The sequence below is a fragment of the Myotis myotis genome, unplaced genomic scaffold (genome assembly GCF_014108235.1).
Source record: "Myotis myotis isolate mMyoMyo1 unplaced genomic scaffold, mMyoMyo1.p scaffold_m19_p_20, whole genome shotgun sequence".
In the NCBI taxonomy this organism is placed as follows: domain Eukaryota; kingdom Metazoa; phylum Chordata; class Mammalia; order Chiroptera; family Vespertilionidae; genus Myotis; species Myotis myotis.
In genome coordinates, this window is record NW_023416325.1 from 1,123,604 (window position 1) to 1,147,765 (window position 24,162).

The 24,162-nt window shown below is 39.1% G+C and overlaps 1 protein-coding gene across 8 annotated transcripts in view; it reads right to left on the reverse strand.

The window, feature by feature from the left end:
• The window catches only part of MTMR3 (myotubularin related protein 3), a 79,815-nt gene extending 55,983 nt beyond the window's left edge, over positions 1-23,832 (reverse strand). For 5 of the 8 annotated variants that reach the window (XM_036353734.1, XM_036353733.1, XM_036353732.1 and 2 more), the window contains exons 1-2: positions 8,333-8,566; positions 5,156-5,240 (exon numbers count right to left, since the gene is read on the reverse strand). The gene's annotated coding sequence lies outside the window, so the exon portion shown is untranslated. Of the gene's footprint in view, positions 1-5,155; positions 5,241-8,332; positions 8,567-15,744; positions 15,818-15,919; positions 16,071-18,027; positions 18,269-23,272; positions 23,364-23,642 lie in introns of those variants that run through there. The other 3 variants (XM_036353726.1, XM_036353727.1, XM_036353728.1) reach the window with 3 other exon arrangements.
• Between the last annotated feature and the right edge of the window lie 330 nt (positions 23,833-24,162).

Below are 24,162 nucleotides of genomic sequence, written 5' to 3' on the forward strand. Positions count from 1 at the left end.
ATACACACACAATTTAGGCTTTTAAAAATAACTGGAAAATCAAATGCTAAGAAAAAAATTACTAAACTTGATTTAACTGAAAGAAATGACAAGGTTATTTGTATAGAGGCCAATCTAGGTGCTTCCCAGATGACTTGGTCCTCACCTGCTCCACTCTCCACACACTACTTCCACTTGCTCAATGCTGGAAGCTTTTCAGTCAAAATACCGGTAAAGAATTATGTTCATATTATGGAATGTTATATAATACTTGAGAACATTTGCTTAAGACATATTGTTGAGGAAATGTAAAATAAAGGCACAGTATATTAAGGAAACTAAGAATGAAGGATGGATGGAAATGCGAAGGGATTAAGAAGTACAAATGGTAGTTACAGGAGAGTCATGGGGATAGGAAGTACAGCATAGGAAATATAGTCAATATTCTAAAGACTATGGATGGTGCAAATGGGTACAAGGTTTATCAAGATGATCACTTAGTAAGCTACATAATGTCTAGTCACTGGAGTGTACACCTGAAACTAACACAATATTATGTCAACTGTAATTGAAAAATAAAAAATTATTTCAAAATAAATAAGATACCTAGGAATAAAGTTAACCAAGGAGGTAAATAAAAGACCTATACTCAAAAAATTTTAAGATACTGAAGAAATTAAGATACAAATAAGTGAAACCATTCAAAAAGTTTCATTTTCAACCATTTTTGTTACTAGATGCAAGACAAACATGCAAATGACTGTAACACGACATTCAAATATTCTAAATATAAGTAGGCACCAAAACTGAACACACACAAATTTAGTAAGATACTGTTTAGTAAAGTCCCATATCTAGACTTCAGTTTAAATACCTTGTTTATTCCTAAAATCTTAATCTTAGCCATAAATTTCCTGATGGGCTTAGTTTTGCATATTAAAACCCCAACAAAATGTTCTTTTCTCTAGCCTATTATAGATGGTTTAATTAGCAGAAATAAGTCACTTAGAACTATATACCATGATCTAATAATGTTTTTCACTAATGAGGAATAACAAATGAGTTCCTGAGTTATCTGATTTAAAATTTTAAAGCAAATCACTTAAACCTTAAGAATAACAAAAGCACAGGTAAAACAAAATGCATATATAAGGTCACCAACCAGTATCCTAAATAAAGTTAGATGTCTGAAACATTATAAACATAATTATACTGGGTTGAGTTTAATCTAGAAAAATATTTCCTACAGATTAAAACCAAGACTAGAAAAATGCCTAAAAATAAATATAATTAATAGTCCTGAAATACTTATTAAAAATTCAAGTCCCAAATGTCTTATTGGGCATATTACCACTGCTTTACGACAATTTTATTAACCCTTTGATGAGAAAACTTCCCTTTCTCCCTTCATGGCTAGCTTCTGCTTTCAAATTGGACACTTTAAACCACTTCACCAAATGTGTCAGTGAGAAATCCAAGGCAAGACAGAATGTCAATTACTTTTTAAGTATGTACATTTTGGGCATAAAGAATAAAAACGTGACCTGCTAAAGAACTAAGAAGAGAGGGTCCTAGAGAAAACATTTTTCCCTCCAGAAGAAAACAGAAAGGACAGGAAGCATAAAATGAGGAAACTTAATTAATGACCCAGTGACTACTAGCAAAACTATGTAGTCAGTCATATGATATTTTTTCCCAAAACATTAAGGGTTATAATTGTTGATTTTAGCCTGATACTAAATGTCTCTTGTAGGGAAGAAAGAAATAAGGCAATTCAATTAACCATTCAAAAAGGCAATAATTTCTTTGTATTCTTAAAGGCAAATAATATTGTGTACATCTACGTGTTAGATTCCACAACCAATAGCATTTTTTTTGTTAAAATTCCCTTTCCCTTAACATGAGACATATATTTAAATTAATAGTTGACAGAATTTCCAGACAGATTCTGGTAAAACCTCCAGTGTATCAAAAAAAAAAAGAGCAGAAGACTATCTTAACCATTCAACATATTTTACCCACTTGAATCAAAAAAGCAACTTACAAATGAGTAATTCCAACTCCTACGCCTATAATCAGCGATGGCGAACCTACGACACGCGTCAGAGGTGACACGCGAACTCTTTTTTTTTGGTTGATTTTTCTTTGTTAAATGGCATTTAAATATATAAAATAAATGTCAAAAATATGTCTTTGTTTTACTATGGTTGCAAATATCAAAAAATTTCTATATGTGACACGGTACCAGAGTTCAGTTAGGGTTTTTCAAAATGCTGACACGCGGAGCTCAAAAGGTTCACCATCACTGGCCTATTTCTTTTCCTTGACAGGCAACAAACTGAATGAGGTCAGAGACCATATAATCTTGTTTTTACCTCTCCATCCACAAGGCCTGGGGCATAACAGTGCCTAGTAAATACGCAGCATTTGGTAAATATTTATTGTGTTAATAAGCCTAAACCAAGTCCCATAAAAGAAACAAGCAAAGACATAAAAGAGGAAGATGTTTCAAGGCAGAGGACATACTTCAAAGAGCTCCTACCTGCTTAATATTCAAAATTAATTAGAACACATAGAAGTTCTTTTAAATTATATAACCAATTTAGCCCTAGCCAGTTTTGCTGTAGTTAAGAGAGTCAGCCCGCAGACTGAAGGGTCTCAGGTTCGATTCCAGTCAAGGGCACATGCCTAGGTTGCAGACTAGATGCCCGGAGGCAACTAATCAACCAATCCATGTTTCTCTTTGTCTGTCTCTACTCGTCCCTTCCACTCTCTCTAAAAAGCAATGGGATAAAAAATATCTTCAGGTGAGGATTAATTTAAAAAATATATGAATAACCAATTTATCGATGCTTGCTTAACATCACGGACTTATTTTTCAGTACATTAAGAAGTAAAACCTTATTCTGGCATATACTGGGAGATTAGTGTTAAGAAGGAAATATATATGTAAAGTTCTAAACAGCACAAGTATACATCATGCTCCTAACACTTCCCTTCCAGGTCCATCTCATACTAAATAACACTATCGATTACTAATCAATTACTAATCTTTTCTAACTGAAACACAAACTCTGCATTAGCAACATAAGACACTGAATGATTTCAGATGGGAAAACATATTTTAAAATTTCAAGATAAATAAGCAAATTCCTATATCAAATGATCCCTTGACAGTTATTCAACTCCCATTTAATCTGTTAGCAAATCCTGTTTAACTCATAAAAATCTTCAAGCTACACAAAAATCTTACTTATCCATATATATCATGGACACAATATGTCAATTTACCCATAATGACTTTTTACCAAGATATAAAGCTATAAAAGGAAAGCAAAAAAAAACAGGTATTAAATAAATGCATAATCTATAATAATAAAAGCGTAATGTGAAAATCAACCTTACGGCGGAACAGCTGAACGACCATTCAGACAACCTTCGGTACAAAGCCAGGGCTGTGAGGGCCTACTCTTGCATAAATTTCATGCATTGGGCCTCTAGTATTTTTATAACCTTCTATCATTTACCTAGTAGTATTCAATAAAATAATAAATTATTTGACATCTTTTGTCAATATTTAAATACTAGCTCTACTGAATAATGCCAAATTTGACATGAAGACTCGTTCCAGTGAAGTAAAGGTTCTGGTGAACAAAAATATCCAATTCAGTAAGTGAAAATTAGATAAAAATTACATGCTATGATTATAAAGTCTGCTGGTATGGGCTGCTACTTTTAATTCAAATCCCAGTACAATTTTTAAAATATTACATGAAGGGTCTTTCCTTGAGTAACAAGGAATAGAGAAGAGAATAATATCACTAAGAAAAGAAAACTGAATTCTGTAATCCCAAACAATGATCCAACTATAAGAGATACCTTTGGCCACACAATTTTTTATTTAAGCAATATACAGATATATGAAAACTTAATACCTCCTTCATATGAAAAACAGTCACTCAGCATCACCTTTCCACTTCTAATGTTAAAACAGATTTTTAAGAGGCTAGTCCTATTGTTGTCATATTCTAATGAAAAGTAGCTGGGGGAAGCCAATACAAAATCCTTTATAAAGGTGTTGGGATATTATAGAACAAGAAGAGAATAATCCATAATTAAATAGTGACATCATGTCTTAAAGCTCAAAATACTGTGGTTACAGTGGCCAGTGAAACAGTTCCAGCTATCAATTATAAGCATTAGAGACCAACTGGTAAAGTAGTAGATCCAGGGTATTGTTTACAATCTATAATAAAAGTGTAATATGCTAATTAGACCAGACAGCCGAACAACCTTCAGGACAAAGCCAGGGGTGCGAGGGCCAAGCCCCTTGCATGAATTTCGCGCATCGGGCTTCTAGTCCTATTATAAAGGCTAAACACTTCTTAATTTACATAAAATCCCTCCATAAACCATTAGAACATGTAAATCAGGACAGATGCTGCAAAAGGCTGCCTGCAAAATGTAATACATTAATTTATTCAAAACTTGCATCATACAAAATCTTGCGTTTCTAAAAGATTCATCTCTGATGGAGTAAATGGGTTTCTAGGGTAATAAACAGGATAGTTTTTCATAATGTTTTTTAAAATATATTTTTATTGATTTCAGAGAGGAAGGGAGAGGGAGAGAAAGATAGAAACATCAATGAGAGAGAATCACTGACTGGCTGTCTCCTGCACGCCGCATCCTGGGGATTGAGCCTGCAGCCCTGGCATGTGCCCTTGACCAGAATCGAACCCAGGACCTTTCAGTCCGTAGGCTGATGCTCTATCCACTGAGCTAAACGGGCTAGGGCTGGGGCTGGAATATTTTTTAAATTCATGTACACATTAATCCCATTCATCAAAGGCTTCCAAAACAACAATCCTGAAAGTTTGAGTACTCATTTTTTATTCTCACTTAATGTGTTATACTCAAGTAATTAGGGTCAAATAATAAGGGAGCAGATTTTGTAAGACAACATAATGCCAAGAGCTTAAGCAAGACAAGAAAGCTGCTCCTAATACCTTATTCACCACATCAACCTTAACCTCAGCCTAAAGAAAACAAATTAAGACTTTTCTTCATCTCTATCACTAACTGATTTCTCAGGAGTCCATCTAATCCAGATGTAGGCAATTCATGGAACCTACAATTATTAGTGGCTCAATAAAGCTTACCATATATATCTCACCTCTTTACTTCCTCTTCTGTTCTACTTTCCACTCAGTTTTCCTCCTCCCTATTTCTGATCCTTTTATAAGGTCACCACAGGTTCACTGTCAGAATATAAAGAGGATATTTATGACTAATCAGTGAAATTATGACTACAATATGACTTTATTTCTTTGCCCTTCTACTGATTTGTGGTGATCATCTCTTTAAAGGAAACTTCTACACTGTATAGGTATAAATGGTTAGAAAAGAATATTGATCCATCCTTTACCTATCAAAAACACTTTTCCCTTTAAGCCAGCGGTTCTCAACCTGTGGGTCGCGACCCCTTTGGGGGTCGAACCACCCTTTCACAGGGGTCGCCTAAGACCATCGGAAAACACATATATAATTACATATTGTTTTTGTGATTAATCACTATGCTTTAATTATGTTCAATTTGTAACAATGAAAATATATCCTGCATATCAGATATTTACATGATGATTCATAGCAGTAGCAACATTACAGTTATGAAGTAGCAACGAAAATAATTTTATGGTTGGGGATCACCACAACATGAGGAACTGTATTAAAGGGTCGCGGCATAAGGAAGGTTGAGAACACTGCTTTAAGCCAAGACCACTGAAAATGGAAGATACTTCATTTTCACTCCACTGATTCTGAAGATTAATTCATATATGAAGTAAGTTCACCTATGTATATTAAATATTTATCCTGAGATTAAAGTTCAAGCTATCTTTAAATACTTAGAAAGTTAGTGTAGAAACAATAATAGGTAATAGCATTAGATATGTCAGAATTCTCAATTGTAAGTGAAAGAAACCCAAGCTAACTTAAAATCAGAACTGACTTGCTCACAGAAGGATACTGAGGTGGGACCCAGAAACAAAGAATGAACTTCAGGCAGTAGGGCCTCAAAGGCTCAATGCTACCGGATCCATCTCTTTATCTCATGCTTCTCTTTACTCACTGGCCTCATTCTCTCCCACTGTAGACAGACGGCCTGACTCCTGCTAGAGGCAGTCCCAGCTTCACAAACCCAGAAGAAAACTGACAGTTTGCTCCTGTAGTCTGTGTACCAATATCAGAGAAGAACACCTACTGGCCCTTTGTATCAAATGCCAATTAGTACTATAAGTGGGATAGGTACAAAACTGGCCAGGCCTGGTACACATGTTTAATAACCCTTAAGTAACCAGAAAATGAGGAATGAGAAATCATGATGAATAAATTACAATTTACTTGCCACTATCTATAAGTTAATTTATTTCAATTCCATGAATTAAATGCAAGGACTTCAAAAACAAATAAAACCCAGTGAATACTCTATTCCTTTCGCTAGAACTATAAATTACGTGTTGGAGCGTTCCTAATGTTCAAAAAGATCTGGTTTAAGGATACAATGAGAAATTAATAATCCTCCAGATATAATTCAAAATGTAAAAAATAAGAAAAGCTAACCTCTGGCACTGAACCACTGACCTAAAATTGCAGGACTTTTCTAAACTCACAGGGGAAAAAGGAATAGGTCAATTTAGTGGGCGTGTATATATCATAGTTTAGCAAGAAACAGAGCAATCTCATTTTAAAAATTCACTCAGTAATGGCACAAATCTGAAACTAAAGAATAAAATGAAACTTGTTGGTGGGTATAAAATCACCATAGCAATGGCTAAGATTCATGCAGCACTCAAGAAGCTAAAAATCTCTGGAGAAAAGTGTCCTTCTTTAAAAGGTTTTTTTTTTTTTTGAAAGGAATCTGAAATTCCCTACCATATCTAAGTTTTAAATTACTTTGTTTCAGGGCTAATCATTTCAAAACAATTGAGTGTTACAAATCAAACCCAGCAACCACAAGTCCTTGCTGATCCACCACTCAGTTTAACCATGCAGTTTGCTACCAACTAGTTTTTATCTTTTCAGTACTTCCAGTCCCATGCAAGCTGTTTCTGTTCTACATAACTGCATGTACACTCAGAATGCAATTCAAACAACTGACCTAAATTTAATACTACCTGGGTACCTGATAAGACATAGAAAAAGGCTCACTTTCTACTAATTTCTTATCTTTCAAGCTTAATCTGAGAAAAATGACACTATTTCTTAACAAGTAGCAATGTATAGTTATTTACTATAAAGAATTAAATACAGCCCCGGCTGGCAAGGCTCAGTGGTTGAGTGTTGCCCTATGAACCAGAAGGCCAAGGTTCAATTCCTGGTCAGGGCACATGCCCAGGTTTGGGGCTCAGTCCCCAGTAGGAGTAAGCCAATCAATGATTCTCTCTCATCATTGATATTTCTCTCTCTCCCTTCCTCTCTGAAATCAAAAATATTTTTTTTAAAGAAATACACTTTTAACTTTTGAGAGGAACATTCTGAAGAAAGCTCGTATTAAATGACAGCACTTTGAAAACTAACTTTTCATTCCTAAATATTATGCTTGAAAGACTATAGCATAAAAGCATCTTCCACAATATTCAATAGGAAAGGACTATCATGTTCAACAATTTTTACTGAGAAATAGAAAGTACTACAATAATAAAAAAAATGGGTCAATTCATCCCTGTGGCATATTCACTTAGTTTTAGCTATGAAAAATACTTTTAGATTATTCAAGTGTTTTCTTATCTGAGACAACCTTCAACAATATGAAAAGGGCAAACTATTTCTAGAGAGAGTGAACATTAAGTGATCTTTGGTAGTGATTATAAAAGATTAATCTGCCACCTAGGAAAACTTAAGGCTATGAAATGGAATGGCAATCACTCTAATCCACAAAAACAGAGTTAATACTACTTATTTCACAGTTCTGAAGCCAGGCCCACCTTTGTATAATTTTTACTCCTGAAATGTGCAATGCGAGTAGGCACAGGGTCTGTTCTTCAAAACTGAACTGATTCTGGACTTGCTTTGGTTTTTCTGGTTTGTTCAAGTAGGAAACAGTAGCTACAGTGTCTGACATGAACTTGATACTTGTGCTTACTACTGAGCTAAGTATATTCCCTGAGCTCTAGAAAACTGATACAGCATTGAGCTTCTTGAGTTAACCCTTAGTCACTACAAGACTATTCTCATTCAGGCCCAACAAGGAAACAGCATTGCAGCCCCACAAAAATAACCACTATTCTAAGCCCTCACCTTGTTTCCCATCCCCAAGTTTTACAAGAGTGATTAGGAAAAAAAACCCACCAACCTTAGTTGCATACTACTATGGAAGTCTTCCTACCATTATTCCCAGGAGGTACTGCAAGATCTCATCTTGATTTCTTGGCTGCCTTTCACTTGATGTAATCATAGCATGAAGCTTTGAAATAGGACCCTGGGATAGACCATTCCCTTCAAAGCGTCTATCATTACTCCTTGGTGAGTCAGCTTCTGGACTGCTGCCAATGTGCTTTTTGTTGAGTTTATCACGGAACCATATTTTCTGTAGAGTTGAAATGATGGCCAAAACACTGCATTTCAAAAGAGTCCCTCAACGTGTTTATCAAAGCCACTCACATGCTTTAGTGAAAGAAGGGGTTTTACGTAGTATCATGTTAAAAGATTCGCTTATGTTCAAGTGTCCAAAAAACGTCCGGTAAAAATCTCCTGATAATTCTGCTTAAGTAGAGAGTTTATGCTAATATGTACATTTAAAAGCTTTTTATTATGCCCTTAAGGAAGGAAAAGTTACTTTTCTGTATCAGGTAAATGAATTGAAGAATTTTGAAGTTAACAAAAAATTAAGATATCCAAGAATTCTCTGAAGCTACATGGAATATCTCTGAAGGGAAAAATATGTCCTACTGTACCTTTTTAGAGGAGCCCACTAATAAAAATTTTTACAATTCTTAGTTTTGAGAAGGTAAAACACTGTTGGGAATGGAGAAGGGGCATGTGCAGTACAATTAAAGTAGTTCCACAGAGCAGGAAGGGGGAAAGCTCCTAATAAAATAAAATAATGGACAGTAACAATGCTCTTAGAGTATACAAAGTAAAAATAAGTATTCATGTGTGGTATTATTCTCTTTAGAAGACACCAAAGTTGTTCCTATAAACTTTAGGACTGACAGGAAAGCAAATGTTCAAGATGAATCTGGACTTTGAGATGCTGAGAACGTGTTTCAGGTTTGAGAGAGAAGGATATAGAATGACTTAAAAAAGTAACATACAGATTTACAGTTAAAGAAATCTATCATCATTAAAATATGCTCATGTATGTTCTTAGTGTATAAATTTAAAGCATACACCAAAAACCCATAAAAGTTGCTTTAATACCCAAAGAGGAAAAGGTGTAAGTATACAAAAACACTGAATATATAAAATATATAATTCTACTGAGCAGCTATTACATTAAAGGAAAGGTATTACCTAACAAGTAAATTCAAACAAGTTGCATTTAATTTAAAATGCCAAGAATACCTTATCCACACACAAGATCCAAGCACCAAATGGTATAATCCTCTAATTTATAATTCAGAATTCCCCAACTCTTAAGAGTTATACACATGGTAAGAGAGCTCAAGAAGTATTCGATAATCTATGAATCTCCATTACATATAAGATATGCGCTGATAAGTTTCTCTATTATTCTGTGTAGCCACTAAAAATGGAAAATGTATAAGCTTCTTACTGCTTATGTAACAAATAGCTCTAAGAACCATATGTAAGAGACAGCAACAACCTGGTGTTGTTTAAATCTTGGTACAGAGTACGTCTCCCATACACCATCTGTGATGGTGATTTAAAAATTTACCTCCAGCACTGATCCTCCTTTCTCTGCCTTGCCCTAAAAGCTCCAACTGTCTAACATATTTGTACTTAGATGTCCAATTGCTTACATGTTTAAAAGCAACACGCACACGCACGCACACATACATGCACGCGCGCGCACAAACACTTGCCATCTTTCTGCCAAAACCCAAATCCCCTCTCATTTACCTTATTTCAACTCTAACACTAACCCCTGTGGGAAGAGGCAAGTGTTGCTACTGTGTTATCACTCCAGTAACAGTAGCAATAACTGCAACTAGTATACTAGTACATGGAGTGTTGACTAATGGCTAGCTATTATAATAAGCACTTGGTGAATCCCCACAAAAGCCCCAAGAGGTAGCTATTGTTATCCCCATTTTAAAGCTGAGACATCTGAGGCACAGAAAATTCAACAATTTGCCTAAGATCACAGGTAGGTATCATACTAGTGGTGGAGCCACCATTCAAACCCAAGCCTAAGCACTTTTTGTTGTTGTTAATCCTCACCCAAGGACATTTTTTTTCCCATTGATTTTTAGAGAGAGTGGAAGGGAGGAGAGATAGATGTGAGAGAGACACCTCGACTGGTTGCCTCCCACACATGCCCCAACCAGGGCTGGTGATCCAACCTGCAACCAAGATTCGTGCCCTTGACTGGAATCGAACCCGTAAACCTTCAGTCCGAGGGCCAACACACTAACTGCTGAGCCAAACCAACCAGGGCTTTTTAAAAAATATATGTTTTTATTTATTTCAGAGAGAGGGAGGAAGAGAAACATCAGTGATGAGAGAGAATCATCGATCGGCTGCCTTCTGCACACCCCCTAATGGGAATGGAGCCCGCAATCTGGGCATGTGCCCCGACCAGGAATCAAACCGTATCCTCCTGGTTTACAGGTCGATGCTCAACCACTGAGTGACACTGGCTGGGCTAAGCATGAGCTCTTAATCACCATACTAAACTGCAATAGGAAAGAGCTTCTAAACTTGAAGTCAGATGATCTAGGTTCAAGTTCTAGTTCAGCTATTCACAAGCAGTGCAACCTCAGACAAGACTGACAGTTATGAAACACAATTTATTCACCTGTAAAGTGAGAGTGATAATATGGCCTGCCCTTACTGCTTCACAAGGTAGCAGTGAAAATAAAGTGTGCAACTAATAGAGCTAATTAAAAATTTATTTGTAACACAGGTCCCATAGTTGCTACCTCCATATTCCCAGGGTTTATTTTGGTAACTCTATTCTGGAATTCTAGACTTATGTCACCAACACTGTAGTCTCAGGAAAAGTAAAGAGCCTAAAGCTTGTCCATTTCAAGTAGCCACATACAGAAGACCAACTGTTAATTTGCAATCCCCATTTCTATCAAAATAGGGGATCTTCAGGTCAGTATTTCCATGTAAAATAGCTAGACACATAACAGTCTACAAATTAGATTTCCACTTACCAAATCACCACATTTGAAGTATAATATCTCTTTGTTCTAAGCAATATTCACTTCTCTGAATATTTTAACTCGGAAGAAATGTACATTGTTGAAATAATGTTCTGTACACCAAATATCTAAATCATAAAAGACATTTAAATCTGAAGGGCTTAAACTATGACTCTAGACTAAGCCAAAGAAATACAAACACACATACTATTCTCGAACATGTCAAACCACCATAGTCTCTGTAGTTTGCTGCAGGGTCAGAATTGGAACCTCAAAACTTTAACTTGCAAAAACTGCCTGCAATCTCTTTTCCAAAGAAAAAGATCCCATTTCTTTCTTTTGGCCTTATATTGCTAGAAAAAGAAAGCTCATTGCACTGGAATAGAGGATAATTTAGTTCAAGTACCTAATCAACCATAAAACACAAAACATGTCTTATGTCTTATTCACATGAAACTCTGGCTACCAATGTTAATATTTCCAGGCATCTTGGGGGAGGAGAGGAGAGGAACAGGAAACTCTGTAGTGCTAATATACATGTTTTACTTATAGACTTTTCATAACTAATTACATAACCTAATGCTGCTACTTAAAAGAAAAAAGTTAAGAATTCACAATTCAAAAGCTACTAAAAACATAGTATGAAATTATGCACTAATGTTTTATAACTAAATTTATCCACTAAGTATGTGTGCCTAAATTTTAAAAAGTTTAATGATTTAGTGTAAGATTATTTACATAACAAATTATTCCCATTCCAGAGTGGACTTTTGGGGGGGGTGAAGTTTACTAAGCAATTTACAATGACCTGTGACAATTACAAGCTTTTCCAGGTCAAGGCACCCTATTTTCTTTTTTTTTAGAACCATTAAGAAAAAAATCCATGGGCCCTGGCAATGGTGGTTCAGTGGTCAGAGCATCGGCCAGCACACCTAAGGATCTGGGGTTTGATTCCCAATCACGGGAACGTACCTGGATTGCAGGTTCAATTCCCCAGCCCCAGTCTGGGTGAGTTTGGGATGCAATCAATCTATCTCGCTCTTTCCACCGCTCCTACTATCTTTAAAAAAATCAATGGACTAGGAGGTCATGGTTTGATTATGGGTCAGGTCACATGCCCGAGTTGCCAGCTCAATCCCCAATGGGGACCATGCAGGAGGCAACTGATTGATAATTCTCTCTCATTATTGATGCTTCTATTTCTCCCTCTCCTGCCCTCCCTCTGAAATCATAAAAACATATTTTTAAAAAATCAATGAAAAAAATATCCTCAGGTAAAACAAGAAAACAAAACGAAAAACACACACATGGCCACATACACGTGTGTGTGTGCATGTGTGAATGCATGCTTTTTATAGCACCTTATTTGTAGTTATCAAAAACTGGAAAACAACTCAAATGAGCTTGAAGAATGAATAAACAAACTGTGGTACATCCTATAGGAATACTACATAGCAATAAAAAGTAATAACTTACACCCAAAATACAGATATCTCAAATTGTATTATGTTAAATAAAAGAAGCCAGAGTCAAAACGCTACATAGTACGTGATTCCATTTATATGAAATTCTGGAAAAGACAAAATTATAGTAACAAAACAGATCAGCAGTTATCAGACACTGAGGGCAGTAGAAGGGGCTGACTCCAAAGGGTCAGGGAGAAATTTTCTTGAGGTGATGAAACTATTCTACATCTTGATGGTAGCAGTTTCCCCCCTGGCTGGATAGCTTAGTTAGTTAGAACATCATTCTGATAAGCCAAGGTTGCAAGTTTGATTCCCAGTCAGGGCACATACAAGAATTAACCAAAGAATGTATAAATGAATGGAACAATAAATCAACGTTTCTGTTTCTCCCTCTCCCTCTCCTTCTCTTCCTTCTCTCTCTTCCCTCCCTCTCTTCCTCCCCTTCCTCCCCGCTTCCTCTCCCTCTCTCCCTCCCTCCCTCCCTCCCTCCCTCCCTCCCCCTCTCTCTCTCTCAGAAGAAAAAATCATGTTTCCAAAACTTTCAGAACTGTACTCAAAGAGTTTCACTGTATATAAATTATACCTTAGTTTGAAAAAACTTTTAGACCATAGAATCTTAATTATTGGTCTGAAAACAAGGACCAGATGCTACTTAAGCAACCAAAGCAGGAACATTAACCCTTGTTAGATCTGCTTCCAAGTTTGAAAACTCCCTTCTATTAACATTTTGCCTAGAAATCTAAACAACAGTTGTAAAATAGTCATAAATTCCCTTAGGATTAAAAATATATTTTAAAGAAAACTACCTAGAGCTTTGTTGAGGGAATAAAACCAAGGCAGTAAATATTAACATCAATCTTTCCCAGAACCATGATGGTCACAACAAATGAGGTTACTCTCCTAATCTGGCTTCAAAAAGCCAAAATTTTACTTCACAAAACCTTTTTAACATTTGTCTAAAATCATTAAGTTCTTTTACTTAATTAGGCATTATAGTAAAATAGTTAAAATAAATGTTCAGATTCAAGTCCTATTCATTTTGGCTCAATGGTTAGAGTGTCAGCCTGCAGACTGAAGGGTACCGGGTTCGATTCCAGTCAAGGGCACATGCCCAGGTTGTGGGCTTGATCCCCAGTAAGGGGCTTACAGGAGGCAGCCAATCAATGATTCTCTCTCATCACTGATGTTTCAATCTCTCTCCCTCTCCCCTCCTCTCTCTAAAATCAATAAAAATGTATGTGTTTTTTGAAGTTCAGATTCAAGAACTCAAATACCTAGGCAAGTTTATTTAACCTCATTTTGCCACATCAGTAACACTGGAATAATTATAGCTACCTCTGAGAATAATCCCAGACAATTAAATGAGTTAATACATGCAAATCATTTAGAAAAGTGCCTGGCATATTTATGTAAGCCTCAGGAAGTTTTAAGCTAATACAAATGAATGATGTTAATAATCATTAGCTGTGTGTCTTTGGACAAATCATTTTACCTTTCTATATCATAATTCTGCTCTATAAGGTAAAAGACCTAAATTCAATGGCCTAAAGGCCCATCTGGTAGTAATACTATTCTATGTTCCTATAATTTTTACCTGAATTGCACCTAATCGCCCTGCAAAGATTAGGTATTATCCTTTTCTATAGAAAAATCTGATACCAAAATAAACTAAACAACTTGCCCAAAGAGATAGTAAGATGAAGGCATAGCCAAGATGGAGATACGGTATTCTGAGATTCCTCAAAACTGTTCTCCAAAAATTTTAGTCCTCCATCAACTCCTTCCCTTCTGATAGACACAGGTATGACATACCAAAAAAGCTCTCCACTTTATTTTTAAAATTCATTAAGCTATACAGCACATTTGTTTTATGCACTCTTCTGTATGGTCATTTTATATCATAACTTTAAAAGGTAAAATATGGCCCAGCCAGTGTGGTTCAGTGGTTGAGCATCAACCCATGAACCAAGAGGCTGCTTGTCTGATTCCAAGTCAGGGCACATGCCTGGGTTGCTGGCTGAACCCCCAGTAAGGGGGCATGCGGTGCGAGGAGCCAGCCAATCGGTGTTTCTCATCATTGATGTTTCTATCTCTCTATCCCTCTCCCTTCCTCTCTCTAAAATCAATAAAAACGTTCATTCACATTGGGTGGCTATTGTTGCGTTGACAGTTGTCATTTTTTATTTGACAGTCTAAGGGGAAAGAGGTCAGTGTACCTAACTAGATATTGCATGTTTTAAAATTGCTTGTGGCACACTGGTTGAAAATCACTGTACTAAGGTGCGATATATATTTGAAACACAGTAATACCACATTTTAAATACACACAGATTATTTATAGGAAGAATATAAGAGCATGAGCTAAGAAACAAATAACTTCTGGATAATGTAAATAAGATTTGAGGAGTACAAAAGGGATTCAATTGCATATTTTAATATTTTTATTTATTGATTTTACAGAGGAAGGAATATGAAGCAAAAAAATAGTCACACTATTCCACCAACCAGAAATTTATCATTATTAATATTTCCATTCCTGTCTTTCCAAGGTCCCTCTTATGTATAAAAGTATTACTTCACTTACTAAACAGGATTTTAAGTACAGCAAAACAAAAAGGAAATTAGCATACTAGTTCTTTGAAAGATTAAATTCTCTTCAGTATTTTCACAGTAAGCCAAAACCACGTGTACAGGGAACTGCAGAGAATGAGACAAGTGAAAGAAACCATACTTGCTCCTTTTCATTCATTCACCCCACCGCAAACTGGTGTCCATCTTTCAAGAATCACTGTATACCCAAAGACTAATGAGTATGTTTCTTTTAAATAGCAGTCTACTACATAATACACACACATATATACACAGCCTTGCCAGTAGGAGGGACACACACAGTAAAAGTAATTATTATATCAAGACTAATTTTTTTGTCACCCTGAAAGTATCTTTAACAGAAAGTAAAATGATACCTGAAAGGCTAATGTAAACTTAATGACCTCTCCCACAAAAACATTTTCTGTGCATATCAGATGAAGGAACAACCTACAAAAAATGGTGAGCGTTGGTTTTACAATGCTATAACTTATTTACTGATATAAACAAATATGTAAGAGTTGAAATAGTCCATCCACATTGATAACTTACTCTATACTAGACAGTATAAGTGCTGGGAAGTGGAGAACAGCCATCAGTACCTATTTCTACAGGGTTTACAATCTACCTCTTTAAATAAGATGTCAAACATTAGGCATGTGGCTTCCAAAGGAGTCATAACATCTCAAATCTTCATGAAGTTCTAAAAAGATGTGAAAAAAACCTTATAAATCATGCTATTTAAAGTACAAAGGGATTATCTGGACTTTTTTCCAAAGCACTGTATATAGCAATCATCTTCAGTATAAATTACAGTATCTCATTTCTTTAACTGGCAAAAAATAATCATTTGAGTTGCTCTTTTCAATAATATCTTTCTCTGACAATGACCCATAAGAAATAACTGAAATTAAGTTCCCCAAGATGGGAGAAGAAAGGGAGACATTTTTCTAGTGCAAAAGCACCATTTCCTGATGCCATCCATAACTTACAGGGGGAGGTGGGGCAAATCAAAAGCATTTATTCAAACTTAAGAAAAAAGTTATCTTTTAATCTAAGATTCATCATGGAAAGTTTGGCCTGAGAAAGCATTTTTTAAAAGTTAAAGGCTCAGGCTCTTCCAAATGGAATGAGAGTGACAGGTTAATTGTGGTACTTTGCAAGCAAAGGAAAGCAAGTAGCAATTATTCACCCCTTTACTCAGTCTCTAACACTTAAGCTCTTAGAAAATAAGGATATGTTATAACTGAACTGCTTTCCATAAAGCATAGACATTTTAAAATACACTCTAGCCCTAATCGGTTTGGCTCAGTGGATAGAGCATCGGCCTGAGGACCGAAGGGTCCCAGGTTCGATTCTGGTCAAAGGCATGTACCTTGGTTGCGGGCACATCCCCAGTAGGGGGTGTGCAGGAGGCAGCTGATCGATGTTTCTAACTCTCTATCCCTCTCCCTTGGTTAGAATCATCCCAATATGCCAAGGTTACGGGTTCCATCCCCGGTCAGGGCACATACAAGAAGCAACCAATGAATGCATAAACAAGGGGAACAACATATCAATGTTGCTCTCCTCTCTCTCTAAAAAAATAAAATACACTCTACACGATATCAGCTCTTCACATTTAAGAGAAATACACTTACTCAGAATGTTTCCTACCCTATTATTTGCCCTTTTCTAAATTCAGTCACCTCCACAATGACAAAAGATATCAAACTGATGCTTTATGAGCAAGGTTTATATGTTGGCCCTTATTGTAGATATGACTCTCAACAGCATGGGACACTTTAAAGCAGAGTATCAGAATCCAACTAGGCTGGACCATCTGCAGAGCTAGTGGAAATGCCCCCAAAAAAATCATCCATGAAAGCCCAACAACATATCGTAAGAGTCTAAAGCTGTGATAACCACAGCAGAGTATAATATACCTCAAGGAGTACCCAAGAAGCTCCACTGGAGTAAAGGAGAAAAATATTTTTTTAGCTTTATTTTTAATTCTCACCCCTGTTAATTTTTTTGGCGGGAGGGGTATATTTTATAAGGTACACAATAACCAGTTACTATACTTATTAACTGTCAATTAAATAAGTACTTAAAGACTGAGGATTAATGCTCAAAAAATTTTTTTTACTGTTGGGATGAACAATCAAAAAGTTTAGAGACCACTGAAGTACTCCTTGTCACTTTCATTTTTACCTGCCCCTTCCACAGAGTTAAGCTGTAAAGGCTAAAATCTGATGTCGAACAAAAGAACAAACTATTTTAAGGTCCCACCACCAAGCTAAAAGATAATAAGTCACTATCAAGAACACGTGGAGTTGGACACTAGTATACTGTTGGTAGATCTTTAAAATAAACATCTATCAGTGCAGTACCTTGAGTATATTCAAATTTAAAATACACACTTTTTGACCAGATAAGCCCACTTTAAATATTTAGCCTAAGGAAATAGGATAATTGTACAAGAAAAAGTCCAAACCAGTTCATCACAGCACTATCTGAAGAAAACAAAATTGAAAATGTCCATTAACAGAACACTAAATACCCATTATGGGAACATCAATTTGACATGGAAAGTTGTTGTGTAAGTATTTCAGTATATAATATATAAGAGAAAAAAAAGAATTACCAAGTTATTACATCTAAGTGCGATTATGGATTACCTCTACTTTTTTAATTCTCCTGGATTATCTCAAGTCTTGTTTTTTGTAGGGTTTTTTTAAATTTCCATACTGAATATGTTCTGTAGCTTTTATAATCTAACATAACACTTTCTAAAATTTGAAATTTAAATAGGATTAAGTTAAAATTCGTTACTGTTGCCCTATGGCACTTCCAAAAACTTTTTCCTTAGCTTTATACCAATTCTCTCCAAATGTAAAATTAATCAATATACTTATAATTCCTTACATTTTGTCAGATTATCAATCAATGGATAATTCAGAGGACTGAATTTATATTTCGCTTCTGCAACTAAATTATAAAAGCATTAGCTACAAAATAAATTAAATTTAGAACCCAGAGCCCTAACCGGTTTGGCTCAGTGGATAGAGCGTCGGCCTGCGGACTGAAGGGTCCCAGGTTCGATTCCGGTCAAGGGCATGTACCTTGGTTTCGGGCACATCCCCAGTAGGGGGTGTGCAGGAGTCGCTGATCGATGTTTCTCGCTCATCGATGTTTCTAACTCTCTATCCCTCTCCCTTCCTCTCTGCAAAAAATCAATAAAATATGTATTAAAAAAAAATATTTAGAACCCAGAGAAATGAAATCAGGAAAGTGTGCTACATGCTACTATCTCTCATAATGAAATCAGTCTAAACATCATGTAAAGCAGTGGTTCTCAACCTTCTGGCCCTTTAATACAGTTCCTCATGTTGTGACCCAACCATAAAATTATTTTTGTTGCTACTGCATAACTGTAATGTTGCTACTGTTATGAACTGTAATGTAAATATCTGATATGCAGGATGGTCTTAGGCGACCCCTGTGAAAGGGTCATTCGACCACCAAAGGGGTCTCGACCCACAGGTTGAGAACCGCTGATAAAGACACAAACAGGCACATAAAAGGCCCAAGCCTGGGCATATCCAGATGATTTGTAGTGGTCGGCACCAAGACAATACCTAAAGGAAAGAGTGAGTAAGAACATTAGCGTAAGTTTATGTCTTACCTTTGTTCAGTAAATCAACAATTTATAAGAGTGATGAGACATTTCACCTTTAAAAGAATACTGTGGCTTTAATTTAACCCAACTTCACAATTTTCTTACAGTTTTTCATTTGTCTTACGCCTTATAGACAGTCAGCATAACTATAAAGTCTAGGTACCTTGCCCTTAAGCAACTGCTTCAAAGTTTTACCACAACTCAAGAAAAATATACTTTACCTTGCAACACATAAATATATAATCATATATTTAAAAAATAAACAAGTTTCCTAAATCAATACATACTTTCACCACTTGCAATGTGCTGATATTTTTAATGCTTTATTTTATTTTTTATTAATCTGAGAGAGAGAGGAAAAATAACATCAATCGGTTGCTCCTGCATGGGCCCCTGACTAGGGATGAATCCAAAACCTGGGTATGTGCCCTGACCAGGATCCAAATCCACCACCTCTTGGTGTACGGGACAACACTCCAACCAACTGAACCACCCCAGCCAGGGCTTAATGCTTTTTTAGATCACCATATTTATTTCATTACCCTGTGGCATTGCCACCTGCCATTTAGAAAAGATAGCACTACAACTTTACACAGAATGTACTAAACTCCGTGACTGCCACCTTCCACCACAGCTCCATTATAACAAAATGGGTGAAATCCAGCAAGTCTATTCCAAGTGCAAAACTTGGCACAAATGTGAGACATCCCAGGTCTTTCTGAAGTTCCTGCAACACTGTGACTATTCCTATTGGCAGATGGGATACAAGTGCTGAAAGGTTTCTCCAGGCAAAGTACAGAAACAGAAATCTTTTGTTGTCGTATCAGTTACATTAGTAAAATCTGCACTTGAAAATGCCTAGCAAGTTTACCATTGCTCCACAAACCAACTCTTCCAAGAAAATAAAAGAGGATCCTACCACAGTAGGATTCTAATATCATACCCTTACATTTTTAGATTGCTTTCCATATACATCATTTCATTTGATCCTCCCCAACAGTGAGACAGAGAAGTTGGTATTCTTCCATTTACTAACGAGGGAACTGAAGCTCAAAGGCCTTACCTGGCTTGCCAGTAACAGCACAGCTAATGAGGAGCACAACCTATGCTTGAACCCAGGATTTACTGATTTACCCACTCTGATGCTACAACAATTTTCATTTTGAACAGCTGATGCAAATGTGAACTTAAAAGGTATGTTAAATTTCTAGATATAAAAGTGAAGATGAAAGTATGATACCAATATTGATCATAAAATTAAGATTAAAAATAGTAATGTTAACAATTTCAGTAGCCTCTTGATTTACTGGGAATCCTAGTTCAAGTCAATACAAATTTGGTTTCATACTTTGTCTTTAGTCAACATTTCACTGATTATAAAATTACATATAAATTCACCATAGAAAATTACAAAACTGGGTGGTCTGTAAGAAACTGGCCACATAACTTGCACAAACTTCCCCCAAACCATCCTTATGCTTGTGGCTTCACACTAAATTATCAAGTTCCCTGTGTGAAATCCGTTTGATTTCATCACTAAGTGAATTACAACAGCATAAGCATGTTGTTTCTGCATAATACTTGCAACATGCACTCAATTTCCAGAGCACTTTTGAACAACATCTAAAATTCATAAGCTTAAAGGCAGAATGTTCCTTTTTTAGTTAAAATGGCTCATGTACCTTTAAGATGAACACCAACTTAATTACAAATTATTAAAGATTTGGAGAATCAAGCTGAAGAAACTACTTGAGATCAAGGAATAGAACGCTTAATTGTACAGATGAAAAAACTGAGGCCCGGATGTGACATTTCCAACAGCAATCACGTAATCAATTAATGGCATAGCCCCACCAGCGTGCTGTGTTGAGCATCGACCTATGTATGAACCAGGTCAATTCCTGGTCAGGGCACATGTCTGGGTTGCAGGCTCCATCCTCAGCAAGGGATGTGCAGGATGAGTCCAATCAATGATTCTCTCTCATCACTGATGTTTCTATCTCTCTCCCTCTCCCTTCCTCTCTGAAATCAATAAAAATATTTTTTTTAAATATCCTTAAAAAAAATAATGACACACAAACTCTCCGCCAATCTATGGTTTCCCATTATTCTAAATGTCTCTGCATCTAATAACATGTGATCCTTAAAAAAGTCACTAACACCTAAAAAATTTAAGACACATTTTTTAAAGACACATTTAAGATCTAAAAACTAGGGGACAGGATAGTGTCCAATGACAGTCTTTAGAAAAACAATCTCTTGAACTCAAAGTTACAAACTACTTGAGCTAAAAACTGGCTCTTCACTCCAATGCAAGAAAGATATCAAGTAGCTTTTAATAACTAACGTTACCAACCACCTTAACAGCTCTTTTTCCCATCTCAATACTACTCATTTACTCAACAAATATCCGATGGCGTATTATGAGGGAGCTCCAGCGAGTGCTGGAGAAACCAAGGGGCTTGCAGACACGGCTCCTGTAAGGCACACTGGGTGCCCTCCCCTCCCCCGCTGCACTATGAATACCTCCTTCATAACTCAGCATTCCACTTCACCACATGAGGTGCTAACCAGAACTACAGGAGACTTAAAAACTGCCTGTACCGCTCCTCGTGGCCTGGGCAAACTTCAAGGACCTTTCACAATAAACCTTCCTGGTTCACAACCCTTGTCTCAGAAAGCTCACCCACCTCCCCTCACTTCCCTGGAACCAGAGCCAGGTGGTTGGGGGCGACCAGGATGGGGGATGATGGGACGCACCTTCCCTGGACCACTCCGGGAGCCAGAAGCAGACGCACTGCCTCTCCCTCCGCCTCTGCCCACTAGATCCTTCCGCGTCCCTCTGAATACACCCCCAGTCGGGCAGTACCTCACTCACCAAGTGTGTCCTAAACACCTGCACAAGTAACTGTAGGAGATGCTCAATTCTGTTTTAAGTTTCTCAGGCTTCCCCTTCTGCCCTACCTCCCAAACTCTTAAAGATACAAGCAAAAAAGCAGTCACCCCGGAACTGAAATGAACGAGAATCACCTGGAATACTAAAGGGGCCTAGAGCAGAACCTCACACACCTGGCTGCCCGGCCCCTCCTCCGGAGACTGTCATTCACATGGCCCCGCGGGGGGGCCGGGGACCCGCATTTCAGGCGTTCATCCTACTTCGGATGACCGAGGTGTTGACTAGTAACCAGGTGAGCCCTGAGCTAGAGAACCCGGCCAACAAGCTGAGAAACCTGGGTCCTCCCCTGGGTCCTCCTTGCCATTCACGACCAGTGGGCTGCACCTCGGTGCTGACCCCATGAACGGGTCTGGGTCACCCCAAAACCAGGGAGGTCATGGGAGCCGACAGAGGCCTTCTTAGGCGGCCCATCCAAAACTCCAGATCCCCCCCAATTTTAGTTTAATCTCACATCCTGAGCTGGGCGGACTCAAAACAGCGTCATTCCGGGCGCCCTTCCACCCGCCCTCCTCCTGCATCCCACCACCGCGCCTGACTTTACGGCGAGGGCCTTGCAGCTGAAAAGGGGAGGGAGGTCCCCATCACCAGCATTTTACGATAAAACAAACAAACAACAACAAAAAACCCATCTCGTGTAATTCAACCCCGGCCTCCACGGAATTACCGTCCACATCATGAGAAACTACGCTGGACCTCAACTCGAAGTGTGCGCGCACTTTTTATTTCTTTGTTAAAGAAAATAATAATAATAATAAGATACAATCGGATAACAAAGTGAAGTATCAAGATACTAAAAAACAAACAAACAAAAAAACAGTCAAGAATCCAGGTCTCGCTCTGCATCAGCCACCTCGACCTCAATCCCCAACTCGTGGCTCGTGTGGGAGACTCACAGGTGAGGTCAGAGACCCCAGAGGAGTTGACTGAAGTGGGATGGACCCCACTCTTCACCCATAACGTGGACCCCATCGCTCCGAGGTCAAGTCCTCCGGCAACAATAGGATCTCGGGGGCTCCGCACCGCCGGGCCATGCCCGTCCCCCTCGGAAGTCACACCGTCCCCGTCGGCGGGGCGGCCGGACCGGCGTTCCCCGAGCTCTCCGCGGCCGCCGCCGACCACCCTTCCCACCGAGAGCCACCCGGGCGGGAGGATGCCCGGCCGCACCGCCCGGCGGCCACTCCTCCTTCCCACAAGTCCCGGGCCCGCGCCGCTCGCCACGGGGGCTCCCCTGGCTTCTGGCCGCCGCGGGCGCCCCAACACCCGGCCCGGGCGAGCGGTGCACACTCACCTCCCGGGGGCCCGCGGGCCTGGATCCGGACGCTCCGGGGGAGGAAGCGCTTCACACCCCTAAGCCCAAGGGCCCGTCCCGCCGAGTCCGGTCAGGCCGCCCCGGCCCCGGGAGCCCGCCTCCCTGGCGCCGAGGGTCCGGGCCGAGCCGGGCCACTGGGCTCCCCTCCCCGCGCCTCCCCCTGGCGGCCGCCGCCGCCGCCGCCCAGGACACCCCGCTCTCCGGCCACGCACGCCGTCCACAGCCCCCCGCGGGCCATCGCCTCCTCCCGAGGGTGACAGCCGCCGCTCCCCGGCCGCGGCCGGCCCCTCCTCCAGCTCCTCCTCACCCCGGAGGAGACGGGAAGGGGGGGCGGTGGTGGGCTCCTTACCGGGCGGCAGGACATGGTGAGGCCCGCCACGGCACGGCCTCCTCCGCCACCCCACGAGGCTCCCAGCCAGGGCCGGCGGGGGGCAGCGCCTGGGCCGCTGGAGCGTCTCGTCGGGGTGCTCCTCCGCCGTCGCCGCCTCCTCCTCACAACCACAACAACATGGCGGCAGCGGCCACACAGAGCGCGCTCCCGTCGCCGGGCCGGGCGCGGGGGCGCGCGCGCACGCTCGGGCCTTCAGCTGGCGGTCGGGAAAAGAGGGCGGGGCGACGCGGGTTGGGAGGGGCGTGGCCCTGGTCGCTGGCCACGCCCCCTGGTGGTGGGCGGGGCTTCGGAGCGTGGGCGTGCCCGTGGCGCTGGAAAGGCTGGCGGAGAAGCCGGGCTGGAGAAGGAAGGACAAACAGGTGGTCCCACGGATTTGCGGGGAGACAGGTTTTCCTGCCTCTATAGCTCTCTAGACGATACAACGCCTCAAGCTACTTAACCAGGGAACTAGAACAATAGTACCCAGTATTAAAGCTAA